Below are 17,910 nucleotides of genomic sequence, written 5' to 3'. Positions count from 1 at the left end.
AAAAAACAGATTTACCCAATAAGGAGTTACAACCAGTTTGACAGAAGGCTCGTCATTAGCAACAATAAATGTTAGAAGATGATGGAATATCTTTAAAGTGTTAAGGGAAAATCACTGTGTACTTATAATACTATCCGAGTCAAGATTTATAAAATGGGATGTCTCTAAAGATCAGTTTTTTAAACAATAGCTCTGAAAGGTAATTCTAAGAAATCAGTTTCAAAAAATACTTCATCAAAGAGCCCCATTACTTTATGCACCAGTAAGAAAAAAAAAAAAAAAACCAACCTGTCACAATTCCTTATCACTTAAATTTTTTTATAGTTCTTGAAAGGGCTCTTTTCAATGTAGTCATTTTAATCAAACATGCATACCTTAAGAAAAAACTATTCAGAATCCAATTTTCAACTCAAATTTTTTGATGTCTTCTGTGCCACCAGGAGCACTATTGACACAGTATCAAAACCATGAAGACCAGGCACCTGGGTGGCTCAGTCGGTTAAGCATCTGCCTTTGGCTTGGGTCATGATCTCAGGGTCCTGTGATGGAGCCCACATCAGGCTCCCTGCAGGGATCCTGCTTCTCCCTTTCTCTCTGCTTGCTTCTCTCTCTGCTTGTTCTCTCTCTCTCTCTGTCAAGTAAATAAATAAAATCTTAAAAAAAAAAAAAAAAAAAACCCATGGTCAGTGCCTGGGTGGCTCAGCCAGTTAAGCGTTTGCCTTCAGCTCAGGTCATGATCCCAGGATCCTGGGATCAAGTCCTGCATTGGGCTCCCTGATCAGCAGGGAGCCTGCTTCTCCCTCTGCAGCTCCCTCTCCCTCTCCCTCTGCTGCTCGCTCTCTCTCTCCAATAAATAAATAAAATCTTTAAAAAAAAAAAACCCTGGTGACAACAATGAGTTTTTTTGGTCAACATTTATGATATTATCATATAACTTTATATCATAAATCTATATTAATAACTATATATTATATAATATATAATAATATGCTATTTAACATAATTTATAGTAACATAACACTTAAAACCTCAGGAGAGTGGTATCCTTGGGAATTTAAGATTAAATACAGCAAAAGAACTCATTAAGAGAACTAAAAGCCATTTAGCTATGCTTTCAAGTCAGCTTTGCAAATACGTAGACTAGCATCCTTTTGTCTCTCATTTCAGCATAATCAGTAACTAGATCTGGTTAACCATCTCCACCATTCTCTCCCCACAACCACTGGTTTCTAGGAGTTAAAGGTGATCCCCCATTGTCTCAGGGATTCCACCCAAGCCACCCATTAGGCAAGTTTTGATCCTAGACATTTTGATATTGCATGTGCATACAGAACAACTATGATGTCGCAACTGCCATCTGGCTAAAAGGGATCGTAAAACACCATCGACTGTTCAGGCTCTTTTCAATTTCAGAAATGTTAAAATATGAAAAACTGTACCTCTTAAAATGGATGAAATGTGGTATCTTGAGTAGAATTTGTGGCATGAATGTAAGTGAACATCTACCCGTGTAATTCTGAAGGACAATATTTACCTGAATGGGTTAGTTGCAACATGCTTATTTTTAAGTCATACACACATCTTAAAACTTTTTAAATGTAAGCCCCAAATGGTCATTTCAAGTGTGGTAACTTAGTCCTAGAAGGCACAGGAAGACAGGCATCTTGAGCAGAGGAAGAGTTTTTGCTGTATTTACTCTTACATTCCCAAGGGTACCACTCTCCTGAGGTTTTAAGTATTATGTTTTTATAAACTATATTATAATGATATATTACTGTTACATGATATATAGTTATATGTATTATATATTTATGATATATAATTATATGATAATATTATAAATGTTGACAGAAAAATTGTTGTCAAACCATGGTTGTGAGGCTGTAATAGAAATTGACACTTTCAGATTTAGGTATTGTCATCCATGTCACATTGCAGGCCAAAGGAGTCTTTTCTGGTAGGCATCAAAAGGTGGATGTTTCTTCCTGTCCCCTTGCATTTGTGGACCTTCTATTCTTTTGGAAGTAATTTAAGAATCTTCCTGTTAAATGTAGCATGTACCTTTAAATCTTTTCTACCTAAAAAATTTGAGAAACAAAAAAAAAAAGAGTCACATTTGGACTAAAAATGCATTTTTGTCACTAAGAATTTGGCATCAAAGATTCTCTCCCTTCCGTTTCATTTAGATCTTAAGTCTTTCATATTATACTTTTTCATTTTTCAATCTATTTTCCTTAACCATTTTCTGACAAAGGTGTTTAAAAAGTCTCACTTTATTATTAGGGATTGTCAATTTCTCCTTACAATCCCATTATTTTTTGTTTTATATATCTCAAGATTATGTTGTTATGGGCATAGGTTCGTGGTTGATAGTGTCTTGGAAGATTTTCTTCCTTTCATCAGTGTGAAATATCTGTTTATTACTAAATTGCCTTAAATCATATTTTGTCTGACATTAATGCTGCTTTACAATTTTTCTTTTGGTTGGCATTTGCCTCGTGTATCTTTTTCCATCCCTTTGTTTTCAACCTTTCTGAGTCACTTTAAGTATAGTTTCTGTAAACAGCAAAGCTGCAAAATTTTAAATCCAATCTAAGAGTCTTAATGAGTGAGTTTATTCATGTTTATTATAACTACCCATACACTTAGACTTACCTATTCCATCTTATTTTGTGTTTTTTATTTGCCATGGTATACATCTTTTATCTTTGTCTACATATTTGGATTGATGGAATTTTCTTTATTCCTTTTACTTTTCCCATGCTTGGAAATTGCATATTCTATTAATTTATATGAGTTTTTTCCCTTGAATTCTTCCTTTTAACACACAGACTTAAGTTCATGTTTTTCTAACATAGTCTGAAATTAATCCGTATCTCCTATCCTTTTTTTCCATTTTTTTCTTGGATTTAATTTAATTTAAATTCAATTAACATATAGTGTATTAGTAGTTTCAGAGGTAGAATTCAGTGATTCATCGGTTGTATATAACACAGACTGTTCATTACATCACATGCCCTCCTTTTTTTTTTTTATTATGTTCAGTTAGCCACTGTATAGTACATCATTAGGACCTTAGCACACTTTAGCTTCCCCTTGGATATCACTGCTTTATTAAAAAATGGAAAACAAATCCATACACCCTATAGGTGGCTATGAGTGGAGATAGCTGTCTCTGTCACTGATGAGCTCCTCCAGCCAACCTCTCTATTTCTCTTCATCCACACTGCCTGACGATAGGAGCTTAAAGTTGACAAAACTACAGCTTTTTATGCTGAGCCCAGCTCACAGTTCTATCTTGGATTCCTTAAACACAAGCACACACGTTCAAAGAAAGAAATACCGGATAGTAAAGGATTTCTGCAGAAAACCCACTAGGCCCAAAGAAATCATCAGAGCTCACTGAAAAGGTTCCTAGAAATGGGCAGATGTTCCCTGCCTGACAGTCCAATCTCAATGGGGCTTACTGAATTACCTCAACAACCAGATGGGAAGAAAACCATTCAATGAGTACTGCTGCCCATCAGACTGTACTAGTCATTTAAATGCAGTGGAGCCTCAGTTTGCTCACCTCGACAATTCGGGCAGTTCCACTAAATGAGTAACCAATATGGTTTGTTTTGTTTTGTTTTCTTAAAGATTTTTTAATTTATTCATTCGAGACACAGAGATACAGAGAGAGAGAGAGAACATGAGCAGGGGGAGAAGCAGAGGGAGAGGGAGAAGCAGGCTCCCTGCTGAGCAGGGAGCCCAATGTGGGGCTCGATCCCAGGACCCTGGGATCATGACCTGAGCCGAAGGCAGACGCTCAACCATCTGAGCCACCCAGGCATCCCCAAAATGTTTTTTAACAGTAAGTTTATAAAGGGCCCTCCACATATATTACCTTGTCTGATTTAATTTAATGTAAAGGGCTATATGAAACCTTTCCAATATATGATGCTGGTGTTCTCCTCGCTGTCAGTGAAGGATCAGCAAATCAGAGATATCAGCACTCTCATAGCTGGCCCAGAGAGTGAACATAAATCGGATTTCAAATTAGAATTCAAAAAAATTACCACACATCTATCTAACTTACCGGCATAGGAGATTATCTTCTCTATGTACTACCTATCATCATTTATTGATCCTAGGAGTGTTCTGGGTAGTAGAAAAACTGAATGGGGATCAACAAATTATGGTAGGTCACTTCAGGACACATCCTTTACCACTTAAGTTCTTGAATCTCTTATGTAATATGAAGGGGGGAAAAATAAAAGCATTTATTGAATCCGGAACTCTTTATTTTCTAATTACCCACAACAAATCATAAAGGTATTTTGATCTCCATTCTATAGCTGAGGAAACTGAGTCTCTGAAATACTAGATGACTTCCCCAAGGCCAAGCAACTAGTTAGTGAAGGAAAGGGGCACAATACTTCATTTTAATATTAGTGTAAGCAACACATTATGAGAAAGGTAAGTCTTTATCTCAAATGGCAGAACCAAAATAAGTTCAAACTTGAGTACCTGTAATAAGCTATTTCAGCACAAATGTTTAGAGGTTTCTATCTTATAAAGTATAAATGATTTGGGGGGGATCATTCTTGTCATTGTTCCCTGATATTATTTGAAGAAATGATTGTTAAAACAGTGACTAGCATAGAAGCTCAGCCATGTAATTTGTTAAAAACGTCTCCTACCTGCTCAGAAGCAAATAGACTATTCTTCCTTGCAGGCCACATTCCCCCTAAACTGCCTGGTTACTTGACAACCATGGAGTTCCACTAATTCACTTCACCTTCTCAAGAACATCATGACTAAATGATCTGGCATGATTAGTCATGTTATAAAGCCATCCCTATAAATAGCAACTTCTGATAATATATATGATTCTTAAACATATCATTAATTATCAAACTAAGGAGAGGCAGAAAAGCAAAGGAAAAGTACAAATTCACTGAAGAAACCCCTCGTTCCACCAAGAAAGCCTCCCAGAAAGTAGAAAAATGTAAGCCTCAAAGTACAGTAGGGTCCTTATTTGCCACTGATAGCAATGGATACCAACTCTGGAAGGAGAAACTGAGTTACTAATGTTTTATTCTAAATGTTTGAGTCCCCAGAAGAGAAATGGATAGGGAGAGATGAAATTAGCCCATCCATTTTTAGGGAAATAGGAATGGATCAAACTTGTAATGATGATCATTTTATTTTATGCCACAATAAAATACAGGGCTACTGAAAATGGTGTATTAGCTGTGAGTTCATATTAAACATCTTAAGCAGTATAGCTTACCAATTATCTTTCACATTAAGTGCTTTTCTCCCCCTTCATCCAATAACATATCAAAGCTATAAAGGTCAGAATCTTATTTTAAGAGCTAGAAAAAGGTGGGTTTTTTTTTTTAATTCCAAAATTAAGACCAACTTGCCAAATATTAAAAGTGTGACATGGTGGAAGTCTGTAAATTGCCATGAAATAGGTCTCAATTCTCAGTGAATGCCTACAGCAGTTACAAAATTAGAAAAGGGAAGACACCAGGGGTGGGACCAAAGGGGAGGGTGGGCAGAAGGACTCAAGAGAGGAAGAATTTTAGAAGCCCTGAGAAGGATGCAAGAGAGAGCAGGGAGTGTGTGTGCAGGAGGGAGACTCATGAGAGGGCAGGTGTGGAAGGTAGAGACCCTAAGAGAAAGCATGGCTATTGGGAAACTGGGCATCTGGGCAGAGGGACCCAAGAGGGCAGTGCACCAAGTGGGGTGGGAAGAGGGACTGGAGGAAGGGGGAAGAACAGGGTTATGGGGAGGAGGGAGGAGAAAGAGAAGAGAGTAAAACACTTGAGAGAACTAGTCAAAGAAACAGAGGAATGGCATTCAAATGCAAAAAAAAAGCCTCAAAGGCATACCCATCTCCCCAAAACACTGGAGAAGTAGAGCAAAAAACAAACCAAAAAACCCCAGAGACTTCTGAAAAACAGTATGCATAAAAACCTTATACAAGTGTGCAAGTAATAGCAGTCATTTAAAAATTTCAAAAACTATCATTTTACAAAGAAAAATAGATCTGGCTAATATAACTTAATTAAAGTTCATTTTTTAAAAGATTTTATTTATTATTTATTTGACAGAGAGAGAGAACACAAGCAGGGGGAGTGGCAGAGGGAGAGGGAGAAGCAGGCTCCCCACTGAGCAAGGAGCCCCACACGGGACTTGATCCCAGGACCCCGGGATCATGACCCGAGCCAAAGGCAGATGCTTAACCGACTAAGCCACCCAGGCGTCCCAATTAAAGTTCATTTTTAAAAATAAAACTCACTTCTCTCAGTGCTTCACTCCACAAAAAACAAGGCAATCAATTATATGCTTTTGGAAAATAAGCACAATTCTTAGGTTTGTCATTTTTGATCGTGGTAAAATATACATAATGTAAAAATTTACCATTTTAACCATTTTAAGCATACAGTTCAGTGGCATTAAGTATGTTCGCAACGTTGTTCAACTATCACCACTATCCATTTACAAATCCTTCTCAATGCCAGAGTGCGGCACTGAAAAATAACTCCCCTTTCCCCACTCCCACAGCCCCTGGTGACCTCTATTTTATTTTCTGTCTCTATGAGCTTGCCTTTTCTAGGAACTTCATATTAGAACCACACAGTATTTGTATGGCTTATCTGAATATTTGTATACTTGAAACAACCTAAATGTCCAACAACAATAGGGGAATGGAGATTTTTTTTAAAGTGGCATAGTTACATGATGGAATACAGCAATAAAAGACAGCAAACTTTATCTATATTTAGCAATTTGGATAAATCTCAAAAACAATGGTGACCCAAAAAAGTTGCAGAAAAGTAAGTTGAGAAGACAAGTATGGAACACTGTTGATGGAAATGTTAAAGGGCATACAAAATAATAGATTACAAATCAGGGGCGCCTGGGTGACTCAGTGGGTTAAGCGTCTGCCTTCAGCTCAGGTCATGATCCCAGGGTCCTGGGATCGAGTCCCATGTTGGGTTCTCTGCTCAGTGGGGAGCCTACTTCTCCCTCTCCCTCTGCCTGCCGCTCCCCCTGCTTGCGCGCTCTCTCTCTCAAATAAATAAATAAAATCTCTTTTAAAAAAGAATCGATTACAAATCATTTATGGCCATTTATATTTGAACACACTTAACATAGACTGGAAAAATACATAACAACTTCAGAAGAACAATTATCTCTGGGATCGGAAAGAAATGAGACTGGGAAGGAGTATAAAGAGTTAGCTATATAATGTTTTAGTTCTTTAAAAAACAATACCTAAAGAAAATATGGAAAAATGTTAACAACCATTAAATCTTTGGTAGGTACGTGGATGATGGTGTAGAATAGTCTCTGTACTTTTGTCTGAAATACAATTTTAAAAAGAAGGACTAGTTAATGTTTTAGAATGACAGAAAATAAGACAATATGTGCGCTTTGAAAAGGGAGATGTGCTAATAAAGGCCAATTATAGCTTTTATTCTCCCAGTCATCTTAATTGGCTCCTTTATAAAATTTTTTTTAATTACAAATGAATACACACTCATATAATCTTTGGAAAAGATGTTCATAAAGAAAGCTAATCAGCATGAGTGTTATTATGGCACTTGAATCTGCTTGAATCTGCTATGATTCATATATCTTTTAAAGTAAATCATTTGAAAATTTCTATACTTACTACTCAAAAAATACATTCAGTCTAATTCACATGTACAATAGATATCATGGTTGATCACTGCTGCTCTAGCAACAGAAACTTAAGATGGGTAAATTCATACATCTAATTGGGGCCAAAAACTAGCATCTCAGGTCCAGATCCCTGGCCTTCCTGTTAGGATTCCTCTTGAGTTTAATGGATGGTAAAAGTTATATAAATGATTTTAAATAACTCAAACTTTACAGTGTTACTGATAACATGGAATTACTGGAAATAAATGTTCTATTGTTGGATTAGTTAGGCTGAGTAAATTATGGCCATCTCACTCTATGGAACATTAGGATGCTATTACTAATAAAATTTTGAAAACTATCAACCACATAGAAAAAATTCCCAGAACAGTATTAAATAAAAGGAACAAAACTTATATAAGCAAGGAGTAAGATAATTTAAAAATATGGGTACATATGGGGTGACTGGGTGGTTCAGTCAGTTAAGCATCTGCCCTCCTTTGGCTCAGGTCATGATCCCGCAGTCCTGGGATCAAGCCTAAGTGGGCAGACTCCCTACTGAACAGGGAGTCTGCTTCTCCCTCGCCCCTTGCCCCTCCCCCTGCTTGTGCTCTCTCACTGGTTCACTCTCTCAAATACATAAATAAAATCTTTTATTTAATTTCTTTTAATGCTGGCTTAATAAATTAACTAGTGTTTTAAGACAGTTGTTCTACATATTACAGAAGAATTAGGTAAACTAAATCCCTTTTTCATAGCTATAACCCACAAAAACTTCTAGGTGTATTTTTTTACTTTTTAGATCTCTCAAGTTTCATTTCATTAAAGCCAAGTCAGTAGTCAAAAGCCAGAAATTCTATAGCCTCTGCAAGTCAAGAGAAGCTCTCTTCCTATTTCAACTTCTGCCTCTAGATCTGACCTGCTATCAAGAATATTAGACTTCATTAAGTGAGTTCTATCTCTGAGATCCATTTACTGACAATGTGATCCTGGGCTAATCACTGATTAGCTGTAATGTCTGTGTTCTTCTATCCCTAAGTTTCTGTATTTACAAAATTCTCCATGGAAGTCAAGTACTGTAAGATTCATCTCAGATCCAGGGCTCATCCCCTACTTTCCTACCTCCTAAAACCTGGGGAAAATAGTGCTTAGCATCAGATTCCACCTTGCTAGGGGCAGGCCAAACCTTGAAGAGGCAATTATGTCCCCCAAAATAAATAGCATTTGTTTCCCAAGAAGTAAACTATTATTTATTGAATACTTGTATATCTGGCACTCTACCAAGCACTTCAAATATGTTATATGAACCACCTTCCCAACCACAGACACACAGAACCAGTTCCTGGAGCCAGGGAAATCTGTATTTGCAGTTTAGGGGCCAAGGGCAGGCTGCCCCAAGATGAGCCACTTTGGCATGAAGATTATGCTGAGCTGAAAACAAAGTCCAAAGACTCAGGAAAACTGAAACCCCCCTGCTCCCCCCAAAGCTGCCTAAAAGATTTTAGATAAAGGACCTGTTCCAGCAAGAGAGCTATCACCACAGATAACATTATAGTATGAACTAGGTATAGTAGACAGGAAGGAACCTAGCAGAGCCTGTTTGATTAAAGTCTTCTCTATGTCCTACAGTTTCTGAATGGCCCAGCAAACCTTCGTTTACCAAACATTTACTCTTTTTCATCTTCTTGTGAGTTGTGTTCCTTCCCTTTGAAATCCCAGACCCCCTTTTCTCCTTAGTTCAGGATGACTTAAATACCTCATTCTGCCTGTCTGGAATTTCATGTCTGTAGATTCCCCTTATGTACAAAATTAAATTTGATTTTCTCCTCTTAATCCACCTCATGTCAATTTAAGTCTTAGTCCAGCAAGAAGAATCTTGAGGGACAGAGACAAATTTTCTTCCTCCCCCAAAGTGACAAACATCCTATGTGATTCCTAAACACATACAAGTTTGAAAACCAAAGATGGAAGGCCAGTGTTTTTCAAACGGTCAATGAGAATTCATTAGTGGTTTGCAGTCTACATTAAAAATATATATATAATGGAGACTATCAGAGTGAATTGTATGTAGTTAAGTATTGTTTTTGTGAAATGGCTGTCAATTATATATTGTATATGTATATACTTGGCCACAACATAAAATTATTTTCTTACTGTGGTCATAGCTAAAAGGTCTGAAAAGTACTAGCTAGGCATTAATGACTTAGTATAATGCACAATGAGGCAGAATAGTAATAAAAAAGCAATCAAGAAAGAGCATAGCATATAGAACTTAAGTTCCACAAATTTCTAGAGAAATAACAAAATTTAAGACACTTAAACTCTAATCAGCTATAGCCATAAGGGGTATTTTGGCATAATTTGGCCAAAAAGCCAGTAACTTTACTTTTAGCCAATAACTTAAATATTTCTTTTGTTTGCTGTGTAATAACAAGTAGAATGGACAAATTATTCAAGCTTCACTGTCGCCTTCACCAGATAAGGTGGAAGCTAGAAAAACACGATAGCCAAAAGAAGGAAAGCAATTTAGTTAACTCATTAATCGAATTCCAATCCCTGGATAACCAGAAGTAACCATCCATTAAAGCCATCCTATCTCTCTTTGCTTACAACACTCAAATAATGAATTAGGGGCTCCACTATCCAACACAACTAATCAGTTCTGAAAACTCCAAATGCTTATAAAGCCAGCCCCCCCGCTTTTTTTTCCCTTTTGTTTAAAACCAAACCACGGAATTCACGGAAAACCAGTGTCACAACTGTACCTCTAGGTGAAGTGAAGACACTCGGATTGCCAAGCAGTGGCAAGCGGGCGGCGCGTCTGCGTTTCTCCACTCCAAGGCGGGAAAAGCAGGGCACTGGGTCCTCTGTGTTACTGGGAGTGGGACTGTAGCTCTGGCGGCCGCAGGGATGCTCCCCCCAGGGGTTCAGGCCCAGAAGTCTTGCCCACAGCAGAGGAAAAGAAGTGAGATCCCAACCCTACACACACACAAACGCTGAGCCGAGGAAAAGAAGCGCGATCCCACCTTACACACAAACACGCCCCTCGCGCGCGCACACACACACACACGCTGAGCTGAGAAAAGCAGCACGATCCCAACACACACACACACACACACACACACACACACGCTGAGCTGAGAAAAGCAGCACGATCCCAACACACACACACACACACACACACACACGCGCGCGCGCGCGCTGAGCTGAGGAAAAGCGCGATCCTAACCTACCCTACACGCCCCCTCCCCACACACACAAGCTGGGCTGAGGAAAAGAAGCGCGATACCGCCTTACCTGGGTGCGCGGGTATATACACATATACATATACATACACACACACACACACACACACACACTCGCACACAGACGCCGAGCCGGGACGGAACCACAACACGTGTCGCTGTCGCGGGGCGGGGAGGGGAGGGGGCGTGGGGAGCGCGTGCAGAGCTGCAGCAAAACCTCATTCCCCGGGCCACCAAGCCTATCCTTCCACCCCGGCTGTCCCGGATCCACGGGAGCAGTTGTCCGGTTTGGAATTCACGTGCAGGAAAAGCGTAATGAGCGAGCCTGCAGAGGACTGGGACAAACGAAAACCCCGCAAACTTACCTTGGTGTCTGCCGCCGCCGCTCGCCGTCAGGGACCCAAAGTAAATGGATAGGACCTCCGAGACTGTCTTGCGGCCGGCGAGGCGGGCCTGGGCCTAATATGAGCAGAAAAACAAAAAACAAAAAAACAAAAAACGGCCTCTACCGCGGGCAGGTTGCTGATGGAGTGACGCTAACGGAGAGACGCTTAACTGGGGTCCACCTAGTTAACTCGAGAGGGCGGCCATTGACCCTGACTGGCACGCGCTCGGATTGGTTGATTCCGGTGCTGTTTCAAAGGAAACTCTTCTGTGATTGGCCAGGAAAGTCAAGCGGGAACCCGGAGGTGGTGGGTGGAGGGGGCAACAAAATTGTTACCTAGGCAACAGAGAGACGCAGAGCTCTCAGCTGTCTATTTTCGGAGCCCAGCCAGCGACCCGAAAACTGACCCAGGTGAGGAAACCTGAACCTTAGGAAGGGGAAAGAAAGGGTCCTCAAATGTCCTGGCTATCGGGAAAACTAGGGAAAACTCTAGAGTACTTACGACTCTGAAAGATACCCCAAAAAAGCCACAAGTCGCAAATAGTACAGACCTTGTCCCTCAGTTCCCCTGCCCTAGACACTAGAAGCAGGAGGCAGCTTTAACAAAACTCAGTCTATTCAGGATGTGAGTGAGAGATGGGACAGTTTTACCACACAGGGGAATAGATGCTGTTCGACCGTCTGAAGGCCAAAATGGACCCATGAAGGCTTCCCAATGCCTTTGTGAACTCACACACACTTATGGTTTTAACACTAATTTGAAAGTGAAAACTGTGTCCTTATAGGTAGATTTGGGTGCTCCAATTGGAACACCCACTGTTCCTTCTGTTTTACATGTACAGGCATGATTTATCCAGAGTGCCTTTGTTGGGATATAATTTTTTAAGGGGTATAACGCTGTTAAAACTGAAAAAGAAAATGGCGGGTGCCACTTTCTACGTGGACAATGTCCTGTGTGAGAGAATGTGAACTCTGTGACCTGAGGGTTCCAACGGACGTTGGTCAGATCCGTTGAGGACTGAGAAGCAGTCGGACTGTACTTGAGTGGGCTAAAGCGTCGTGTGCAAAGACTACTTGTACTTACCTTACCGAGGCTACTACTCACCGACGGTTGATCGGAGAGTATTATATGTCGTGAGACTATACCTGTCAAAAGGTAAGAAACGGGGTCAAAAAATAAAATCTCCGTATGGGGAGAGAACAGAATTTGACCAGGAGTTAGGGGTCATTTCTTCTAAGAGCTTCCTGTTGTGACAAGGATTCAGAGCAGAGACTGTTTCCCAAAGAAATTAAAACAGGCCTGTTGACTTAGGGAGGAAATTTCAAAGTACTGAAGGAAAATTTGCTGTCTCAGCTCCTTTTTAGATAGAGGTGGAGTATGAGAATGAGAGAGAGAAAAATTACTGCCAAGTGTATTAAGTTTGTCTAAAATAAAGAATAATAGAGGAAGTATTAAATCAAAAGAAGGTCATTTATGAAATATTCCAGGTATTTCCAAAAATCACATTCTATTAAATATATTTTAAATTTGTAAGAAAAACCCTGTTAAGTCCTCATAGTTACTTATGATTTGGTACATTTTATGACATTCCTAAAAAAGGAAATCATTGGGGCACCTGGGTGGCTCAGTCGTTAAGCGTCTGCCTTCGGCTCAGGTCATGATCCCAGGGTCCTGGGATCGAGCCCCGCATCAGGCTCCCTGCTCGGCGGGAAGCCTGCTTCTCCCTCTCCCGCTCCCCCTGCTTGTGTTCCCTCTCTCGCTGTGTCTCTCTCTGTCAAATAAATAAATAAAATCTTTAAAAAAAATTAAAAAAAATAAAAAGGAAATCATTCTTAGTATTATAAAGACAAAGTCAAAATGAATTGTTTTTAATAATCATTGATGTGTATAGCTGTCAAAAATGTAAAAAAATAAATTAACCAGTATACTGTAATTTAATTCAGACATAGGCAGAGATGATGTTTACTTTTGTGTTTTCAGAAGAATTTTAATACAGGAATTGCTAAATAAGAATCATGTAAATAAAGTTGCAGAAGAAATGCCAACTTTATTTAAGAGAGTAAATGGATTTTGAATACTTTGAAATCATTCAGCTGTAAACAGTACTTTACATAGGGGTATGTGTTTACCTGTTAAACAAGTTCCCAAAGGATATATGTTGTGATTCTTTATTACCCTGGCTTTACTTACTACATATACTTGAATTAAGAAAATATTTCCTTTTGAATAGTCTGTAATTCAGGGTTTTCACTAATTTCACCTAGATTTTTCTCCAATTAATTCAAGTCAAAGAGCTATCCCTACTGACACTGTGGATGGAGGCAAATGAAATAGAAGGCACGACCCCAGCCCTCACAACCAGAGTCTGACTTAATCTCTGGTTACTGATACTGCTTCAGTGCCTAGGTCTGGAGCCATCCTGGTTGAGCTTGCTTAGTCCCTAACTGGTTTCTGTGTTTCCATAGTGAGCTGTTTCTGAAGTGTCTGTCTCTTTAGCTCTTTGTGACTAGTATCAAGAGAGATTCCCCCAATCACACCTTTATGTATGAAGGCCCTAAGGGCTCAAGTTGATGTGGGCAAATCATAGGCTCTATCCGGAAAATGCTGCCTTTGGAATTCACCTAGCAAAGGAGAATGAGAGAAATAAAAACAAAGGGCCTAGAAAATTTATTTTCTAAGAACCAAATCTCAAATCGATTTAATAATATATTTTGTTTTTAATGAAATTACTACTTAAATTTTCTTTAATTTCAATTTATTCTTGGCCTATTTAAGTGGTAATGCCAGATTCAGGCAGTGTCGCTCTAGAATCTTCTTCTTTTTTTTAATCACTACACTACACTGAATAGGCAAAAAAAAAAAAAAAAAAAAAAACATTCTAAGGTACAAAGGCAGGAGATTATAGGGTTTTTTTTTTTTTAAGGTTTTACTTATTTGGGGGGGGAGGGGCAGAGGAAGAGGGAGAAAGAATTCCAAAGCAGACTCCTCCCTGAGCTGGGAGCCCAGACAGGCTCAGTCCCACAACCCTGACTTCATGACCTGAGACTAAATCAAGACCCTGGATGCTTAACCATCTGAGCCATCCAGGCACCCCATAGGGTATGTTTAATAAGCAATTCAGTTTTTAACAGAACACGAATTGCTTGTAGGAAAATAAATAGGAAGCTGCAGAAATTTAGGTTGGGGTGATATCTTAAAGGACCTTGGTTCCCAGGCTTAAGACGAACCTAATGTATATCAAATTTACAAGTGAAAGACAGCCCTACAAATAAATAACACTGCACAGTTTGTAAAAAGGCATCTTTCTTTAGTTTGTCCAATTGATCTGTTTCTGTCAAATAAATGTTTTCAATAAAGCTTAATAAATTATTCTTAATTTGTTAGACTTCTAAAAAGGGTGGTAGAATCTGCATTTCCATTAAATTTAGAATATTTTTTTCCAAAAATTCACATGACTGTTTTTCTCTTGATCCTTTGAACTATTTAATTAGTTATTCGCAAAGTACTGGTGATTCATTTATTTCTCAAAATATTATATCAACAAGCATTTCTTGATTTCTTATTTTGTGTTTGCAGGTTATTAATACAGTTGATATGGTAAAAACTATTTTTGCTCAAGTGCCAATTTCATTATGACATCTCTATGCCCATTTAGCTACATACGAATCTATGCCATTTTATGCCGGCCTAATTTGGAATTTAAGAAGTCTAATTCCTAATGTGCTTCAGATATATAAAGTGTTACTATAAATTATTGTGAATGCTTTGTTATATACTCAAACATACATCCCAAGAAGGGGCATCCCCTTTAAAGCAGTCACTTTGGGAGTCTATCCACTTGCTGTTGCTATTGCTCAAATTACCTTTGAAAATACTCTTTTAGAATCGCCTTGAGGCCTGTAGCACATTCTTTTGAATCTCCTCAAAGTAGCAAATCTTCATTTTTTGAAAGTAGATGTGATATCTAGATACATCTAGAAATCACTTGGAGACAAATCTGTTGTATAATCAAACTGAGTGATACCATAATGATACCTGTTTTCTTGGTGATACATATGAAGGCAATTCCAAAATATTTTGAACACTGATAGCGTAATTTACATCAGCGTATAACCTTCCAAGGCGACTACTTTGCAGTACAATATTCGTGTGAATTTAATCATGCTTCATTCAGTATTCATAAACTGCTGACTATGCCAGCTCTGGTTTTTGAGACTCTCAGCTTACAAGGATGGCTTCCCACTGCCCACACTGCCCTGCTTCTCACCAGATGAGAACCAGGCCAGAGCTACTTCCCAACTGGTAGGGATTTAGAATAAATCTGCTTTCCCTAAATCCAGTAGCCACTGTACCCACTGAACGACAGCCTCACTTCATAATGTAGCTGCCCAGAGTAACATGAGAAAGCCTTTGATTTGGTACCTAGTTTTCTTTTCCAGCTGTGATGTTGAGCCCTGCCCTATTCTGAACCTTCATCTAGTTGCCAACTCCCCAATAATCCTCAAGAGTCAGACCCTGCCTCCTCTACCCCCACCTTTGGACCAGGGTTCTGCTCCACCCAAACAGACCTCCCTGTTACCATGATTATTCAATCTTTCTGCCCTGAAACACTGCTCATATCCCAAAATTGCTGCCATGTCCCTGCCAAGCAGATGAAAATATATGAATAGCAGTTCTGACTGCTACCTCAGACACTGTATTTGGGACTTCTGAATACCCTTCTTCTGGGTTAGCTTTACCGGTTCCAGTGTATTCTCCTCTCACCAGCCCACCGTTAAGCTCTCACAAGCCTCATCATCAAGTATCTCTGCGTTCAGGCACTATGTATGTGCCAAATAATAATGATAATTTTATACAGCTTTTCATATTTTAACAAACTCTTTCACCTACATTGCATAATAAGGCCATCACAACAATTTTGTAAGGGAGGAAATGCTGGAATAATAGAACAGTTTCTGCTATATTTGTTTTATAAAAGCCTCATTGTTTGTGCAATCTCAACTCAAAATACTGTGCATATCGCTGCATCTGAGACCTGGATCCATTTCCTCTTTTGTTGTCAAAGGTAGAAAACGTGTCAATAAACTTTTGCTTTTAATGTTCAGTAAATATTTAATGAACACATAATCAACTAGAACTTTCGAAATATAAACACGAGCCTCTTCGTTTAATTTAATACGTGTCAATTATTCATTTCCATAGCAGACTACCAGACCATACTGTGTGAGAAGATTGTTTTATCACCACTTATTTCACCTTTTCCATTTTAATGAGTTTCCAGGGTAATGAGTTTTATCATTAACTTATTTGACATCATTATTAGAAGTGATATTCATGCCCAGCAAAAATTAAATTTTTATTAATTTATAATAATAATAGCTAACAGGGCGCCTGGGTGGCTCAGTTGGTTAAGCGACTGCCTTCGGCTCAGGTCATGATCCTGGAGTCCCGGGATCGAGTCCCGCATCGGGCTCCCTGCTCAGCAGGGAGTCTGCTTCTCCCTCTGACCCTCCTCCCTCTCCTGCTCTCTGTCTCTCATTGTCTCTCTCGCAAATAAATAAAATCTTAAAATAATAATAATAATAATAATAATAGCTAACATATGTTGAGTGCTTACTATGTGCAAGGCACAGTTCTAAGCTCTTTGACGTGTATGAAGCTACTTAATCCTTGTAACAAACCTATGAGGTAGCACTATTATTATTTCTATCTTACAGGTAAGGAAGATGGTGTGTATAGAGTTTAAATGATGTGCCTGACGTCACACAGCTGGGAAGTAAATGATAGATACATATCTAGGCAGCATGACTCCAGAGACCTTACTCTAAACCACTATGATATACTGCCTCTACGCTAGACATACCAGGCAATTTCACATTTGTTTCATACCCTTGACATCTCCAATAGGCATTAAGATCAGTTTTCCATTTAAAAAAGAAAGTCAAAATAATAGTAAAACATAATAAAACAGGTTTGTAAAACACCATCTGCATGCAGATTGATTTTGACAGGTGATTTTGTACCAGCACACATTTGAGGATCCCTTTGTATTACAGTTCTAGGCACATTGCAGAAATTGTAGTGGATCATTTAATAACAGCACTAAAGAAGTGTTTCCTGTGAGTTAATTTTATAAAATCATGTTTAAAAAATATTAGCAGAGATGTAGAAAAGATTGCTTTTATATTTATGCCGAAATCATTAACAATAGGCTTTATGCAGGTTATTCATTAAAGTCTATGACACTTCCAAGATTTTTAAAGACCCTGAATTCCTACCCTAAATGTGACTGTAAGGATTATTTTAAAGGCTGAAGGTTGGTAGGATTACAGGTTGTGGTGATCTTTTCTTATTTATGTTTTTAATGTGTTATTTCCTAAAATTTCCATTATAGACATATATGGTATCACTATTATAACCATAAAAACAGTTCATTTATTTTGTGTGAACTTTTTGCTAAAGCCAATGAACCAACCCACTAGAATTCTCAGATGGCAGTATAATGCTAGGCATCATCAAGGGCTGATTAAAAATTTAATCTTTGGTCTTCGATGAAACAGAAAACCAAAATATCTCTTTCTGATTATCTTCTTTCTCAGAACGTGGATTCTGAAAAT

The 17,910-nt window shown here is 38.6% G+C and overlaps 1 protein-coding gene across 5 annotated transcripts in view; it reads right to left on the bottom strand.

Annotated features, from left to right (window-relative positions):
* Nucleotides 1-11,517, bottom strand: part of NUP62CL (nucleoporin 62 C-terminal like) — a 73,623-nt gene extending 62,106 nt beyond the window's left edge. For 2 of the 5 annotated variants that reach the window (XM_078064119.1, XM_078064122.1), the window contains exons 1-2: nucleotides 11,273-11,516; nucleotides 10,428-10,641 (exon numbers count right to left, since the gene is read on the bottom strand). The gene's annotated coding sequence lies outside the window, so the exon portion shown is untranslated. Of the gene's footprint in view, nucleotides 1-10,427; nucleotides 10,642-11,272 lie in introns of all 5 variants that reach the window. The other 3 variants (XM_078064123.1, XM_078064120.1, XM_078064121.1) reach the window with 3 other exon arrangements.
* Nucleotides 11,518-17,910: the final 6,393 nt, after the last annotated feature.

Source organism: Halichoerus grypus, chromosome X, assembly GCF_964656455.1.
Source record: "Halichoerus grypus chromosome X, mHalGry1.hap1.1, whole genome shotgun sequence".
NCBI lineage: Eukaryota > Metazoa > Chordata > Mammalia > Carnivora > Phocidae > Halichoerus > Halichoerus grypus.
This window is presented reverse-complemented; position numbering and strand designations above follow the sequence as displayed.